Source organism: Accipiter gentilis, chromosome 2 (genome assembly GCF_929443795.1).
Source record: "Accipiter gentilis chromosome 2, bAccGen1.1, whole genome shotgun sequence".
NCBI classification, from domain to species: Eukaryota; Metazoa; Chordata; class Aves; order Accipitriformes; family Accipitridae; genus Astur; species Astur gentilis.
This window is the reverse complement of record NC_064881.1, coordinates 41869642-41887028: the sequence shown is the minus strand read 5'-3', so window position 1 is coordinate 41887028 and position 17387 is coordinate 41869642. Positions and strand designations below refer to the sequence as shown.

The 17387-nt window shown below is 47.1% G+C and overlaps 1 protein-coding gene across 2 annotated transcripts in view; it reads right to left on the bottom strand.

Annotated features, from left to right (window-relative positions):
* The window catches only part of ZHX2 (zinc fingers and homeoboxes 2), a 79944-nt gene extending 78977 nt beyond the window's left edge, over nucleotides 1-967 (bottom strand). Inside the window, exon 1 of one of the 2 annotated variants that reach the window (XM_049824713.1) lies at nucleotides 914-967. The gene's annotated coding sequence lies outside the window, so the exon portion shown is untranslated. Of the gene's footprint in view, nucleotides 1-128; nucleotides 241-913 lie in introns of those variants that run through there. The other variant, XM_049824704.1, reaches the window with a different exon arrangement.
* Between the last annotated feature and the right edge of the window lie 16420 nt (nucleotides 968-17387).

Here is a 17387-nt window from a genome sequence, read left to right as displayed (position 1 = left end):
AAAAAAAAAAAAAAAAAAAAAAAAAAGGGGGGGAGAAAAAAAAAAAAAAAGAAAAAAAAAAAGAAAAAAAAAAGGGAAAAAAAAAAAAAAAGAGCCCTCGATCGGTGGGGATCTACGCCAAAACCCACATGATCTCTGACGTCAGCGTGCGTATTTGCATACGATACCACCGCCGGCGCGGCCGCCGGGGTCCCTCGGCGCGGCGGAAAGTTGCGAGCGGGGCCGTGGCCCCGTCTCCCCGTCCCCCCGCCCGGCTCCGGCCGCTCCTCCTCCGGCTCAGCCCCACGAATTTTCCACGCACCCCCCCCCCCCCCCCCACCCCCCCCCCCCCCGCCCCGAGCGGTGCGCGCGTGGGCTCCGCCGGGCGCTCCGCACCCCATGGGGTGGCACGACCGGACGCTCCGCCGCTCCCCGCCGCGCCCCCCCGTCCCGCTCCACGGGCGGAACCGCGCGGACCACCCCCCACCCCACCCCCCCCCCGCGATCCTCCGGGCGCAGCCGGGGCTCGCAGCGGGGGGCAGCCCCCCCCCCCCCCCCCGCTCCCCCCACCCCCCTCGGCCCCGGGCGGTGCGAGCGGTGGCGGGGTGGCGGGGGGGGGGGGTGTGGGTGTGTGTGGACCCTTGGTACAGGGGCCATGGGGTGAGGAGCCTCGGTCCAGGATCGCGTGGGCTGGACCTCCCCGTGTGGGGATGGGAGAGGCTGGACCCCTCGGTCGTGGGGGTCGGGACCCCCCCCCCATCGTAGCGTGGCGGGGATGGACCCCCTGCTATAGGGCCCCCGGTGTAGGGCCGGCGGGGTTAGACCCCCGTTGCTGGGAGGACGGGGGCTGGGCCCCCGCTGTAGGTTCGGCGGCGGGATGCTGAGGGGGGGGGGGGGCGGGATGAGGCTGCCCCTCCGAAGCGTGGCCGGTTACCTGGGGAGGTGGGAGGCATTTCTTCATCCTCGGCTCGCGGTGGAGGTTTTGCCAGCCACCCGAATTTTGGGTGGGCTTCAGGCGACGGTTGTTTATCGCTTTGCAGAAGGTGGTGTGTATCTCCAAGGGATGCTGCAATCTCTGCTCCTCTGCTGCATCGCAGGAATCCTTTCCCCCATTTAAAACTGTCGATGAACTCTCGTGCCTCTTTGCCTTTCTGCCAAAGAGATGTAGACAGATAGGACCCAGGCTATTTTTCTGTTTACTTCGATGAATTCATTAAAAGAAATAATTTCCCGACTGTATCTTGCTACTAGATAGCAGATCTTCCAACAAGTCTAGGCTAATAGGACTTACGAGTAGCATAATCTCACTGTAACTTCAGGGGTGTGCTATCTACCATGCGGTATCTTGGATTAGATCGCACTAAATTAATATTTCAATTGTACACCTAAACCTCCAAAGGCTTTGAATCTCCGCTTGCTTCGGCTCTCGCCCTGTCCTGCGTCACCAGCGCCGTGGCACGCAGGTCAGAGCCGGGCTGCAGTCCTCAGCCCGCCCCAGTAACTTCCTTGGGCAAAATTTTGTTTCCCTTCCCCGTGTAGGGCCGGGGACCGGCTTGTATGAGAGTGTCAGAAGAGGAGCTCTAAGTTATTGCAACTGAATAATCACGGAAGAACGTAAATATGTCAAAGCAGTGTCAAGAGATTTCTTTGCAGGGATACCCTTATCTGAGTAGGCGTGTTTTTGACTGCCTGATTGAGTACAGTCTCTGCAAGTATTTGATAACAGAATGGATTCCTTCCTCTCTGTCGCCGGCTCCGAGATTTCTGCTAACTTTTCCGCTTCTTTCTAGATCAAAGCTGTTAGGAAGGGACAAGCATGGGCATCCTCTCCGCACTTGCTGGGGGCACCGCAGATGACCATTAGAGCTTGCCGATGCTCCTTGAACTCTGGTTTTCCTCCCTGGAGGTTTGGTTGGTTTGGTTTTTTGAATGGAAATTCTGCTTTCTTATAAAAACTTACTGAATATATTTTGTTTAACTCTTCAGTAGCTCAGCAGCTGTTCAGACCTGGAAACGTTTCTGAATTTTGAATGCCTGGGGGGGGAAGGAGCTATTTTAGGGGGCAAAAAATCCCCTCCCCCCCCCCCCCTACACTTTTTTCCCTACTGTCTCAAATTCCTTTTCTATGATTTGGAAAAAAAGAAAAGCCAAAGTGTTTTAATAAGACTACTACACTCATGAATATAAGATATTCTTGAAAGGGCAGATCAGTGGAAAAGCAGGTGAAAAATCATCTGCTTGCTCTTGCCCTAATTAACACTTACTTGAAGGCCTCTTTAACTTTTTTTTTGCACTGCCAAATGCAAAAGGATCTTTGATTGATTGGGTGATACGACAGCTAATGCTGCCTTTCAAGTGCAAAAAAGGGCCGGCAATGGCAGCCGGGTCCAGGGTTTCAAATTTTAAGCCCGCGTTGCAAGGAAGACAGTTCTAACCTGAGGTCAAAGCGATCCCTGCACCAAGAAAGGCCCCTAGTGAGGCTCGTCTGCCTTCCCCCAAACCCTGGATGACAGCACACAAATTAGGAGCTGAAAGATCATAAAAGATGGGGCACAATTCACTGTATTTAAGGTGAGGGGGACGTGGGTTTAAAACTGTAGCAGTTGCTCTTGCGGTCCCGAATGAACAAAGTAAGGACAACTTTTTGAGCGCTGCGTATTCAATGTTACTGCTAGGGAAGCTGCTCAGACCGTGTAGGTGAGTCTACGGATACCTGCTTGTGCGTGACCTTGCATTTTCCCACATCGAAGTGCAAAATACAGTGCACGGAGATCTGTTTTGTGAATGAATGTTTTTCAACTTGGTCATCAAATTCCTCCTCTGAATCTTGAGCAATGATTGGACCAACAGGCTGTGTGGCATCTCTACTCAGATGCTGCCTTTTAGGAAACGTGGTTAGTTAGCTCTGATTCTGTCAAATTTAACTGAAGTTAAGTGAAAGGGTCAAAAGTTTACTGAGGGATGGGAGAACTGTGTTTATGATTAGAGTTTATAATTACAAAAGCCTTGATTCCTTGGGAAATCATGAGAAAAAAAAAAAGAAGTATCAGTGATGAATGCAATGTGAACACTCTTGCTAAATCTCAGTATGTAACTCATTTATAGAAACCTAACATTAAAATTATGCAGGGTAACATAACAAAGTGGAAATTGCTTTTACAGAAGACGCAAAAAGGAAATTTGCGATTTTAAAGTTCTTTTGCATAAGGCCTCTGTGTTTAATTAATAACACAATGGAAGCCACACCGATTCCGAAGCACAGTGAACATGCATTCACAATTTCCCAGGAAAGTGAGGGCAGAGCACTTGCTTGCTTTAAATTTAGTGGTCTCTCTGTTTCCTCTGTGAACTTCCTCTAGATTTAAAGTGACATCTGCTCCATAAAGCCCTCAGATGAAGTTGCAAGCTTGCCTGTGAAATAATACCTTGGTCAGAGATAATGAACTGTGTACTCATATGTGTATATATATATATTTTTTATGGTGAGGAGATGAGTGTCTGACATGTGTATTGTCACATACGTTTCAGTCTTTTTCAGCTTAATGGTTTCCTTCTGACTGTTTGATCCTGTGAAATTGCAGGCTGAGTCAGCATTACAGATCTAATTCCCTCTCTTGGAGGTGCAGCTCCGAATTTTGCTCTGAAGAGGCTGCGTAAATATCCTTGAAGGGAATGTGCATACTTTAAGAGCCAAAACAGAGGCATGAAAATAAAAGAACTGAAGAGTCATTTTCTGTCGAGCGCTTGGCTACATGTTGCTCATTTTTATGCCGGCCTAAAGCTGTAAGATCAAGTGGAGTTTTGCCTGCGGGATGCAGCGGCAGCAAATGGGTGGGCTGTGAGCTTCTCCCGGGCAGGAAGAACCAGCCCGAGGCTGGCGGGCCAAGCTGCTGCCTTAGAGCTGGTTTTGGGAAGAACCAGGCTCAGCTTCAATTGCTAATTTTACACCTTGCTCCTAACTCCGCTTCCACCCCATTCTTCTTACCCTGCACAGGTACGGCGATTCCCCTGCTCCCGCTTGGCGTTGTTAATGATCGCTCAATAGCGGAGTTAGGCTTTCTATACAGTCAGCAGTAGAAATTCAGGTAGAAACAAATTAAGAAGTCAGCAGATGAACACTGCTCCTTTTTTTCCCCTCTCTTGTGGAGATCTCGATCTCTGTGCTGAGGGTGGGAAAGAGGCGCTTGGCGGGTGGTCAGCACATGTTGTGCAGGCCAGTGGCCGAGAAAGCAAGCTCTTTAGCCTCGTGTGTTTGTCACTCACTCCTCAACCCGGGTGGTTTTTCCCCCACTCCAGCAAAACAACTCCCCAGATCAAGCTTTCTCCTTTGCTAAAATGCTTTGTCGATCCTATCGGTGTTCTCAATCGCCGGGGAGTGCAAACGCAAGCTGAGGCAGCGAGCACCGATCAGATGCGCTGTCTGCAAAATGAGATGTTAATATAAATGCACAGAAGAGCAAAGCAATATCAAGGTCTGATCCAATTATAGGGGCTGACCTTATGATTTGTAGTGCCCTTAAGCTGGGGGAAGCTGTCAGAAGGCAAGATGCCTCCCCTTCAGGATGCAGGGCTGACGGGGAAGATTAGTTGCTAAGCCTGGATGGAGAGAATCCCCCGAACACAACCTCCCTAAGCATTTGCACTCATCGCCTGAGCTTAAGATGGGTCCTGGCAAGAGGCACGCAGGCATCTGTCTTTTTCTGTTTCAAAAACTCCAGGAGAGCTGATCACTTATCACGGGAACCATCTGGCTTATTCTGAGAGAGATCAACAGTTAGTCACTGAACGAACGAGGAACATGCTGCATTGAAGTCTGCTCTCCCCATTAAATATGAGGACTCAGCCCAAGGTCCCTGAAACACCGCGTGCGTTGCCTGCTGCAGGCGGAAGGGAGAGAGATTTAATTCTGCCTTGAGGTTGCTGAGCTGCTGCCATGTGGAAGAGAGCTGCTGCGGCAAGCTGGGGGATGCCAGCATCTCTGCAACGAGCTGTGGTGACCGCGGGGACGGGGGACCTAAGGCTCTGCTTCCTCAAGGTCACCTCTGCCGGGGACGGACAAGCCCAAGGCAGGAGCAGGGCTGCACCATGGCTAGCTGGAAAGCTTGACACCATCTGCTCTGCCTCCATTGTTCGCTGTTGGTCTCAGTTTCCAAGTGTGGGGGCAGTAGGTGGGACTGGGTTATCGGTCTGCGACAGAGATGCTGAGGATGCAGGGCAAGGCCAGCGTAGGCTACCGTGTGGGTCAGTGCTGCTGGGCTGTGAGAATTAGGGGACCAAGTGATCGCGCTCTCATCCTGGAGGGGTAACACTTCAGAATGCGAGGGCAAACACATCTGTGTGACTCTGGGCTCCTCATGTGCTGTATCAAAAGGGGCTATAGAAGTACCTAAGCCAGCTCCTTGCTAAAAACTTCTGAAGCCAGGGCGCTACACCTCCCCTGCCACCGGGCAGTCTGCGTTTTAATAAAGCCTGCGGCACCCTCCGCCTGCCCTCTGCCATTCCTATCAGGCCCATGCGAAGGGTGGCTGGCCGAGTGCTGGCGGGCTTTGAAATGCACTGATGAGCAGGGGGGCTTCGCTCGCCCGCCGCTGCTCTGGGCCTCCTGCCGCCGGGCAGGCTCCAGACTTTTTTGGACCCATCAGCAACCCCAAGACCCGGGTGAACTCGGAGCAGCAGCCTGGCCACCCTCCCCTGCGGATGGCCTGCAGATCCCACGTGAATCCCATAACCTTTGCTGAGAGTGGTGGTTTGGGGATTTTTCTTTTCTTTTTAATGTCTTTTTCTATTGCTCTTGTTAATTACTAAAGCAATTTTTAAAATTTAAATGAGGGCTTCCTCCCTCACAGCCCATCTGCTGTGAAATCACAGCGCACATCCTTTGTGACAGTTCAAGCATCGCCATGGCAACGTGCTGTGATGTGATCAACCCTGAGTTATGACCTCACTGCAGGACCGGGCAGGCCAGGCTGCTTTGGCAGGAGGAATAAAAAGCAGCTTCTGTATTAACAAAAGTGGGATCTCTGCTACAAGCTGATGGGATTTGTCCTGGAGCAGGCGGACGAAAGCCTTCCCCGGAGCTTTTTACAGGACTTCAGTGCTAGGGCTGGGTGGCCATCCACTTGAGAAAACATGTATTTCTCTCCTTAGAGAAAGTTGCTTGCTTTGAGAAATATTTTCCACCAGTTTATGGTACTACTTCAATAGAAATCCTTGGAATTTTTAAGACTTTTTTGCCCCCCCCCCCCCCCCTTCTGTATCCATAGATTAAAAGTGCTGGAGACCAAACTCTCTTTTTCCTGTTTGGAGGGAGGTATTGCATGGCCGGTGGCAATGCATACTTCACCTATGCTCCCCCGTGGCTTTGCCCCAACCCCATCCAGAAGATAACAGGGCTGAGGGTGAGTGGTTTGGCTTTCTGAGGCATTCATCTCCCACCTCCCTGCTGAGCCTGGCGTGAAGGGTGACAACTGTCGCAAGCCTTTGTGGACAACTGGAGTGGATTAGTGACCAAAGACTGCCCAGCAGGTGTCATATCCAGTGTTATCCACTTCCAATTAACCGAAGACCTGGTTCAGAGCCCCTGGTTCAAAGTAGGGGATTTCTTTCTTTCTTTTTTTTTTTTTTTTGCAATTCCTGTGGATTTTGGATCAGATTTTAACCGTCAAACTGAGCCTGCTCTTCTAGGAAGATTTTTGCACATGTAACTAATTCACTGAGACAGCTTGTCTATTTATCTGTACTTTAGTATGTATTTCAGAATATGTCTTTATCTGTCCCTTAGATTAGAATATAGCATCTTTAGACTGGTGGTGCAAACAGAATTGATGGGGATATTTGGCAGTTCTAGAGGTGATACAATTTGCCACCTCTCTGGGGAGCTGGAAAGTTAACAGGCAGCCTATTTTGGCTATTTTATTTGTTGCTGAACAGACATGGTGCTGTTCATGAGGACTTAAATGATACATGCCTATTAAATGATACATGTTAATGAAGCTGAGAGGTGTTTTGGGGTGGAGGGGAGAGAATCTGGGAAAAATTATGCAGTTACTCAAGTGTCACACTGTGCAGAGGAGAAGTATTAGACTTTCATAGTATTAGACTTTCACATATTAAGACTTTGTGGCAACTTCTACGTGATGGTAAGGTCTAGGGGACCACAGTGGGTCTGCTGTGCCGAGGTCTGTATGGTGATAGAAGAGCACAGAGCCCTCAGCTCTCTAGGTTCCTCTGTCCCTTATGGTGGAGCTGGTGCTTTAGGCTGACAGTCCTTGCAAATCTGTTCCTTCTGTGTCCTTTTTTGAATGTATATCATCCATATAGACCCAGTATATTACTAATCAGGCCATTTAAGTTTGCCTTGATGACTCTCTGCTTTACCTGTCGAGTGAGAAAGCTGGCAAATGGCTGCTGCATCTTTGTCTTTAAGCCATTTTGGCGAGCTGACCTCAAAGACCTTCATATTTTTTTTAGGCTCACAATCAAAGGGAAAAAAAAAGGAATCAAGTATAACGATTTTCTCCCTCCAAAACTGGCTTGAAAAATACTCCCTGGCTCAGCCTTTTATGCCATCTTACAGCCTCCAGCAAGTTTTTACAGCTGAGCTATGTTCCAACCCCAGAAAATGCAGTACAGCCCCCAAACTATTGAAGTGCAAATGGCTTGACCGTAATCTAGGAAGATGCAAGAGAAACAGGTCAAATGTTACGCTAAACACTTATGGCAACATATTTTAACAGCAGGAGAAAAGAAGCATGTTTACCCTGGGCAGGTTTAACATGAGAAAATTAAAATCTTCTCTTTTCTGAAGGTGAATGTAATTAGTTTACTTGTCTTTGTCTGTGTGTACTCAAAAATAACAATGCTTCTGTAGCCCTGTCCATACCAGGGTCTCAGGGTGCTTACAAGATTAACTTGATAAGCTTTACAGCATGCCCATATTGTCAGCCCTTATGGTATCCCAATTTACTGGTGGGAAACTGGAGATCAAGTTCTCCAGCGGCTTTGGCTGTGGGCAAGCATTCATAAAAATCAAAACCAGCATTGGGGGTCTTGCGACTTTTGCTGAGTTCACCCAAGGAACCCATGGCACAGCCAGATGCCCTGAGTCTAAACTTGTTGGCTTAGCTGTGCCACCCATCGTTCATGCCATCGCTGACAGCAGCAGGAAGGCTCAGTTTGGCTCGCTACGTGTTGTGGTATTTCTAAGACTGGCCTGGATTTCAGCAGTGGCAGTAGGAATTTTCCTGCTTTCACAGAAAATTGTACCCGTACCACTATCAGAAATATAAAAGAGGTATCACAGTGTTCACAGAAACAAATCGGAGTCTTTATCCTACCAGGGCTCAGCCATGAGCGCATATCACCCTCTTAGTAAGAGATCTGCCCTTAGGTCCTCTGCACATAGATTTTCCCTGCATGCTGGGGTACCTCTGGGATTCTGTTTTGCTGCAAGGACATGCTAGTAATAACTCCTGTAAGTTTTGGAAAGCTGGATTTGCAAAGCTAGCTGCTGGAGAACATGCTAAATTACAGGTTAGGCTATGTGTATTTACTACAACTAAAGGGAAATGTTTTCTTCCACTTTTGAAATATCCAGAAAGGTAGCTCTCTCAGGGCAAAATATTTTGTCTCGGTAGCCACCTTAAATGTCACCCTGGTTCAGTGGCAAATTTATGGTGACATTTTTCCACAGAGATGGTTAAACTCAACTCAAGTGCTGCCTGTAAAATACTGATTTTCCTGCACTCTGAGAGTGTCTGGGGGAAAAAAAAATGATACTGTATGTAAAATTTGATTTATAAACAACATGCGCCTGTTGCTTCAACCTTTGGGTGATTTTACATTACAAGACACAATTTAAATTTAACATCATGGTGCCAACAACTGTCTTTCATCCAGGACTGAGCAGACGGGGTGGGAACAAGAAGTTGCAATACATGGGTGGCAATAGAGGGGGAAGCTTGGAAAAGGCAGAGGGAGAACACACCAAGAGGGTAACTGATGAAGCCGTATACCTTTATAAAGGCATGGACATGCATTTTGCTGGCAATGAACTGTAAATTACCATCTGGTTTCAGAACTATTCCTTTCAGTATTAAAAATATGAAGATAAGGGATCCCCCTTCCCCTAACCCTTTGAATTTATTTGCAACAGTTTTTAGAAGTCAGTAATGGAATGAAAAATAAGTGTAGATTTTATTAATGATTTCCTTAATGCCATAGTATATGTGCAGATCTTTCAGAGGAGTGCTGGGATCTACTGTTTGGGGGGGGGGAGGTAGCAGAAGGGTCGCTCCACGTCCAGGTCCTATTCACTGCTTTTACTTATGTCATAACACTTTAATGGAATAAATTTAAAAATAAATGCTATGCTAAGGATGGTGTGATGGATGCTGAATTTGATGGATAGTGATACAAATGCAGATTAATATTAATCATATCTGTATAATTTAATGAAGGATATAATGCCACCTGCTGTGTGGTGAAAACAAATTATTGCTTCTTTGGTTGTTTTTGACTAGTTCTGGAAAGAAAATGAGTTTGGACTAAACTAATTTCCCTTAAACGTCTTATATGTGTAATTAAAGATTCATGTGTTGCAACTAAGCATAAACACTGTGTAAAATCACATGTAGGAGAGGCCTGCAATGTTAACCCACCATTTCACAGAGGGTACATCACCCCAGAATCTTCTAGTTGAGTTCAGTACTAGTTTCCTTTTCTTCATCGGTGACCTGGAAGACACCCTCATACGCTTCCCTACTTTGTTACAGGTACTAAAGAAATCCCCATAGAGGCAATAATGACCTTTTATTCATAGAGCAGTGCCAGATGGAGACGTATATTCATATACTTAGCATTGGCAGGGGACTTGACCGGCCCGATTCAGACTCACGCTGTGTTGGTACATCTGCTTGGGGATGCTGAACCAGTGGCTCTGAAGCCAGGGATGCTGCATGAACCCAAAGAAGGAGTGATGATGCCTTGGAGCAGGCATCTCTGCTGGGTGCAGACTACAAGTGGCACCAAGAAAAGGGATTAAAACCCAGGCAGTGGCTCGGATATGTTGACCCTGTGGACCTTTTTGAGGACTTGGTGGGTTTTTTTGACTAATGGGTAATTTTGCAGCTTTGGATGCCCAGTCTAGCCAGAGCCCTTGCGCTGGGGCGTGCTGCGTCTCCTTGCCGTATCTAAAGGCTGAATGGCCTAGCTGCTGGATGGCATATTATATACAGCAGACTGGCAAACGACGGTAACAAAATGACTTTGTCCCCCAACAAAGTTAATTGAATGAGATTTAATGTTGCTAAGAGATTTGGACTGCATCCCTCAAACTTCAGGAGATTAGGCTGCCGAGCAGGAGGCACTGCAGAGGGGTTGGCGCCACGCCAGTAAACAAAGCTTTATCAGGATGATATGTTAATATTTGTGTGTACTGTAAAATTAAAAAAAAAAAAAAAAAAAAGAGGGCAGGGTGGTGGACTGCCTCATCTGCTTCTCTGGCATAACGATTCCCATTGAAGCTGATGGTGAAACACTAATGCTTCAGCAATAAAGACAAGTGATTTCAAAACAGCTTGACTGCAATGGAAAACAGATATCTAACACAGCCAGTGCACCTTCATCTGTGGTCCCAGCAGATCTTACATGCAGAAATATTTGCCCTATGAGAAGGCCCAGAAGCCCCAGCTGAAATCAGAGCTGAGTTTGGCGAGGGGCTTCTTTGGGATGCAATGATGCTGTCTCAGCAGGTTGTGGGTGGATACAAGCTCTCTCTGCCTGGGTACCAACGTCCCATGCACAGGTTCACCATCATTTGAAAACTGTGTAACCATGTTAGTGTGAGACTCCACTTGAGGTAAAAAACCATGATGAAAAACTCAGACTACATGAAAAAAATCCCAGTGAACCAGCTGGTAAGAAATGCAGGCAGCAGTGAGACTCTTGGTGTCCTTCATCTGACACAATACTGGCAGGGAAAATGCCAAGAGCGCAGCAGCGGATCTTGCAGGCTGAGAAGGTGCTCCTGAATTTCACCTAAACTTTGGACAATTAAAACATCAAATCTGATGTCAAAGTGGATTTTTGTGAATTAATTGCTGGAGAGTAGTTAACTGGAGAAGATGATGGAGCAGATGCTGAAGATAAGAAACAACAGGATGGTCAAGAGGGAATTCCTGTTGGTTTAGCTAGTGATGTGTGTCAGGGTTAGAGGAAAAGTTTTCTGAGCATGGATGTGTGCTAGAGGTTTGAGGAGGGCCTCTGGCAGTGCTCCTGCCCAGTCCTGACTTGCTCACTGCTAGTAGGTTCTCTCCTTGGAGATCTGGGGAAAGTGGATCTGAGTGCACCGGGTGCTGGAAACACACGTGAATGAGCGTAAAGGGTGTCACCACTCCGGCTACAGCTGACCTGAGTCCTACCAGAAACTTGAGTGGTATTTTCATCTAAGGACAACTGCAAGCGTGGTCCATCTGGTGACCATATCAGCAAAGTATAGCACATAGTTTTCTTACCATATGAAACCTGCAGGACCTGCATAGGGAATGGGGGAAAGGGGGAAACCTTGAGGTTTGATGAGATGGAGGACAGCACGGTTTCTACCCACAGAGTTTAGTAGTTTCAGCGACGGTTGTAACACAAGACCTACAGCTCTCCTTTATTGCCAGTAAACAGGTGTTGTGGTTTAAACCCAGCAGGTAACAAAGCACCAGGCAGCCACTCGCTCACTCCTCCCCCTCAGCCCCGGTGGGATGGGGAGGAGAAAATATAAAGAAAAGCTCGTGGGTCGAGACAAGGACAGGGAGGGATCACTCCCCACTTGTGGTCACAGGCAAAAGACAGACTCAACTTGGGGAAAAAACCAAAATCAATTTAATTTACTACAAATAAAATCAAAACAAGGATACTGAGAAGTAAAAAACAAACCTGAGGACACCTTCCCCCACCGCTCCCTCCTTCCTGCCTCAACCCCACTCCCGGTTCTCTCCACCTCCTCCCCCTGGCGGTGCAGGGGAATGGGGGTTTCAGTCAGTTCATCACACATTGTTTCTGCCGCTCCTTCCTCTTCAGGAGGAGGACTCCTCACTCTTCCCCTGCTCCAGCATGGGGTCCCTTCCACAGGAGACAGTCCTCCATGAACTTCTCCAACGTGAGTCCTTCCCACAGGCTGCAGTTCTTCACGAACTGCTCCAGCGTGGGTCCCTCCCCGGGGCTGCAGTCCTTCAGTCACAGCCTGCTCCAGCGTGGGCTTCCCCATGGAGCCCCGGCCATCCTGGGTGGCATCCATCCCCCTGCTCTGGCGTGGGCTCCTCTCTCCCCAGGCTGCAGTTGGGCATCTGCTCCCCCGCGCCCCTCCATGGGCTGGGGGGGACAGCCTGCCATCTTGTCTCCCCACGGGCTGCGGGGGCATCCCCTCCTCCCCTCCTCCTTCACTGACCGTGGTGTCTGCAGAGGGGTTCCCCTCACATTCCACTCCCCTCTCCGCTGCAGGTTCCCCTTCTTAAATCTGTTCTCCCAGAGGTGCTACCGCTGTGGCTGCTGGGCTCAGCCTGGGCCAGCGGCGGGTCCGACTTGGAGCCGGGGAAGCTTCCAGCAGCTTCTCACAGGAGCCGGCCCTGCGGCCGCTCGCCCACTACCAAAACCCCACCACACAAACCTGTAACAACAGGTGGGGCCTGGGCTGTCCAGATGATGCTTTTTTCCTCTCTTCCAGCCTACTGCCTACTTCCATAAGCACTTTGCCTGAAAACCTGGTCCCAGTGAAGCAAAACGGCAAATATCTTGTTGTCTGTAGTGGGACAGATGTTAATTCTCAGGTAGAATGATGTACTAGCCCTGTGCACTGGCTATACTCTGAATTTACATACCCAGAAGTCACATAAAGACAACACCGAGGTTGTGGGAAATCCACATTTTCTGTATAAAGCATGGGAGTACAATTTGTAGACTGATGCAACTTACCTTTAGATCACTAAGGGGATGGCTAAGGCTGGGGAGCCTTGTGTAGCTCATTCCAGATACAGGTTCAAGTCCAGCCTGATTAAATGTTGTCTGTTGTCTCCACAATGTGGTTTGGATGTGTCTGCCTGGATTTTAGCAGACAAGTTTTACGCCTACAAGATATTCCTTCTTTGCCAAAGCACTCCCTGGCATGGGGGTGAGGTACAAACATGACATTTGTACTGTTTCTATAGCTGGGCTACAAGCCTGCCAGTTGCTATTACCATTCCCTAAAAAAACCCACCCCAAACTCCAGGAGAGAGGGACGATGAATAGATCAAGCATTTATTGGCTTTGCTGCTGATAGCTGGGTGAAGATAAATATTTGTGCAATGGTATGTCCTGTTATCTAGCTCTGGGAATAAAGTGATGATTCAGTCCAAGTGCTTTATCACAGCTACACATCAGAGGTGAACTATATAGAAAGCTTATCTCAGGACTGTCTTGGCTTTTGCAGATCTGAATAATTATGTGGATCTGATTAGTTGTAAGTTTTATATTCCTTTAATGAGGCTTTTCCATCTGAATAGTCAGTTCTTCGCACAGAAAAACTCCTCCCACTTCACATTATTTTTTATTGCCCTGGGCTACTTGTGTCAAATTCATTTTTGTATCCCAGAAACGGTTATATTTTGGGGGACTCAGCTTGAGTTAGGACCTGCTTTCCTGAGTGCTGAGGAAATGTACAGGTTTGCAGAGAGCACTCTGTGCTGTAATACAACAACAGAAACTAAGAAGACTAAAGCTAAACTCAAATTCATCCTGGTGGAAACTTTATTACAGTGAATGAACCATACCACTGAAGAAAAAGTTGGGTTTACCTCCAAATACCACATCTCCCAACGCTATAAGAGTTCAAATGAGCTAATCCTAGCAACTTTAAGTGATGTAAGGCGACCTTCACTCCAAAAGCCTTTTCTCCTGTCGATTTTCTCCATTCGGGTGTCTTTCCATGCTCAACTGGCAGCATCAGGAGAGAGGGAGGAAAATAATAACAACAGCAGTCACTGCCAGAGCAAAAAAGAAAGTGTGCAATCTTTTTTGTGTTGTCCGGAGGGAGAAAGACTATAAGCAAAGAAGACTGTGTGCTGAGTTTAATCTTAACATTCCTTCTAATAAGCCCCAATGTTGTATTTAAAAAAGGACTCTCTAAATCGGTGAAAACAGACCTTATATTAAAAGTATTGTCTCTGGTTTAAAAAACACCAGCAGAAAGTGCTTTTGTTCATATTTTTTTCTCTCTCTGGGCTGCAAGGATTGATTTGTCTGAGCATAATGCTGGTAGCTGAGACCATCACAAGGGCTGGCCCCTCGAAACCAAGGCTCTTCATTCCTCCCCCCATGTAATCAGCTGGGAAGAGGCTCACTGGCCCCATGGGGAGCTTGCTCCATCACTAACAGCCTCCTTCTGCTGGGGCTTCAGGAGTTGGGGGAACGTGGGGGAACGGAGGAGCCAAACCTCTTTCTCCTCTGTCTGGTTTTAATGTCACTTACGAAGGAGCTATCGGAAGTTCTTAGTTTCACATTTTGATCTCATTTCCCATTCGGCAGCTCAGTACAGATGTGGATTTTCCGAGCCATCTGATCTGTTTGGATAATAAAAGCCCGTTAGGTCTTTTGGGGAAAAGCTGATATACAGTTGCCAACATTTTTGTAGATGTTTTCCAAGCACAATTTTCCAACCGAACCCCAGAGGGTGGGCAGGCTAGGAGCTGCTGGAGGACTGTATGCTCATTTTCATCCATTTTTAATGTGCTTAAAAAAAGAAAGAAAGAAAACAATGCCCTTTCCTAGTGACCAACTTCTCTAAAATGACACAGTTTTGGGGTTTTCATACTGAAGCATTTCTTTTCTAATAAAGCCTTAATTTATATCTTTTAATCTAGGTTTCTGTTTTTCTGCCAAAACATTAAAAGAATAGCAATCTCTTCCCCATCCTGTAATGATGAGAGACCCTCGCATGCTCTGAATCAGGAAAAGCATATTAAAATCCTATACTGTGTTTTTTAGAAAGCACTTAGAGCTGTTAGTTCCCTTTGAAATACGGTGGTGGTGGTAAATGTGTAGCACTTCTAGAAATAGTGTCATGGATGCTAATCCACGAGCTCCCAACATCACTTTCCTCTCCTGCATTTTATGGGCTTTTCCCAGTGAACCAAGCTGGTAGTATTGCATCCACCACCTTGATGAGCAGTCCTGGAGCACGTTACATTCATCTTGTGGGACTTGAAGTGATGAGAGGCTCTGACCTCTTTTCTGGCATGTCTGGATATATTTACAAGGTAGAAAAGAGTGAGGGTTGAAAATAAGTGTGTTGACTCTGGACTCCCTACTGCTGGGATGCTCTTGGATCTGATTCTTGGGAGACCCAGGTGGTACCTGTGGGGAACACCCAGGACATGCCCTGCAGTGCACCATGTGCCACTTGCGGACCTGCTGTGGGATGGGCATTCAGCCGAGGAGACGTACCCTGGTCCTCCGTGCTCCATGCCCGCTTCTCAATTCCTTCTGCTGTTCTGAGTACCTCTACTATTTCTCTGAGAAATATCCTCTCCTTCTGAACTTGATCTTTTTCCTTTCAAGTTTCTTCTCTTCCTCTGTTTTCTGTAGTTCTACAAAATAGAGGAATGTGAATTCTTCCCTCATCTTCTCTCCCTTCTTCTTTCTTATCATACCTTCTCCTGCTGAAAGTGCAAGTGCAGTCTGCTGCCTGGTCTTCATAACTGGTGTTCATGAGCTGGAGGCCTTGCACGCAAGGCTTTGTACGTGGATCTGGAAATCAGTGTGACAAAGTGAATCCAGGACTCGGCAATACAGATTTTTCAAAACTAAGACTGAAGACACCATTGCTTTATAATGCTGTGTGCAGTGAGACCCATCAGAGAGCTCTCACTGATGTCAGAAGGTGAATGCAAGCCTCATCTCAGTAGAGCAAACGGCATAAAAACAAGCATTTATTCTCCAAACCTGCTTTGTTTTGCTCTTATGTGTGAGCTGGAGAGCCACCTGTGCATTACTGAAGAAGGAAGACTTATTTTTTAAAATTCTAATATCATCAGAAGTTTTTGTCTTAGAACTGAAAAAACAGCAAAGAAACTTTAAACAGCAGGCAAGAAGACTGTTACAGGTGACCGAGCCATAATTTACAGAGACTTTAATCAGCGCAGTAACGTTGAGAATCAGGATGCTCTGGCCCTTTTTTCTTCCCTGAACTGTTCAGTTAACGGTTGGGCTAATTAGTAGCTGTCAAGCTTGTGCTGAATGTACTAAGGGTTTTTGTGATATTGCTTTGTCCACTTGAAGGCAAGCAGTATAGTTTGGGTTTCAGAAAAATGTCAATTAGAAAGCAATTTCCATGCATTCAAGCTTATTCAAAGTGTTATAATTTTGCCTGATGCTTTCCATGCTGCTTGCTCCTTCAAAGCTGATTTATTTATTTCTGTTATCTGCTTCATTGTAAACTCCCAGAGAACAGACTGTCTCCTTTACTGTATGCGTGCAAAGTGCCCGCTGCAGTCTGGCTTTCCTTCTTGCTGGGACTCCAAGGTGCTGCTACAATTAATGTAAGGATGGAAAGTTTGAGTAAGCAACTTGTAGCTGCTCTGAGATGAATGTGTGTGAGGAAGTGTCCTAGGATTTTTTCCTATAATAAACTATTATTTTTCATATTAGCAATTCCAAAATAGCTGAACTTTGACTTGGACTTTTCAGTGCATGTTTCCCAGAGTATGTGTTCACTAAGCTGTTCTGCTGCTGAGAATGAAATGCTGGCCCCTGTGAGCCATGCACAGTCCCAGGGAGCAGTGGTCAACCCAGTTGTCTTTTGCTGCTTGATTTTGAGGAGCAGATCTTATATCTTTTTTGTTTGCACCTCTATAAACTTTCAGATCACACTGCAGCTTGAGCACATCCCTGCAGGAAGCATTTAAAAATACCTGGTTTTGAAGGTGCATCTCACAAATAGGTATTTTTAATTGGTCAAGGAAAACCTGCTTATTAAAGAACAATACTCTTTTTTACAGGTATAGAATTACAGAAGAGAATCATAGAATGGTTTGGGTTGGAAGGGACCTTAATGATCACCTAGTTCCAACCCCCTCTGCCATGGGCAGGGACACCTTCCACTAGACCAGGTTGCTCAAAGCCCCATCCAACCTGGCCTTGAACACTTCCAGGGATGCGGCATCCGCAACTTCTCTGGGCAACCTGTGCCAGTGCCTCGCCACCCTCACAGTAAAGAACTGCTTCCTTACATCTAATCTAAATCTACCCTCTTTCAGTTTAAAGCCATTACCCCTTGTCCTATCACTACCATGCCCTTGTAAAAAGTCCCTCTCTGGCTTTCTTGTAGGCCCTCTTTAAGTACTGGCAGGCTGCGAGAAGGTGTCCCCAGAGCCTTCTCTTCTCCA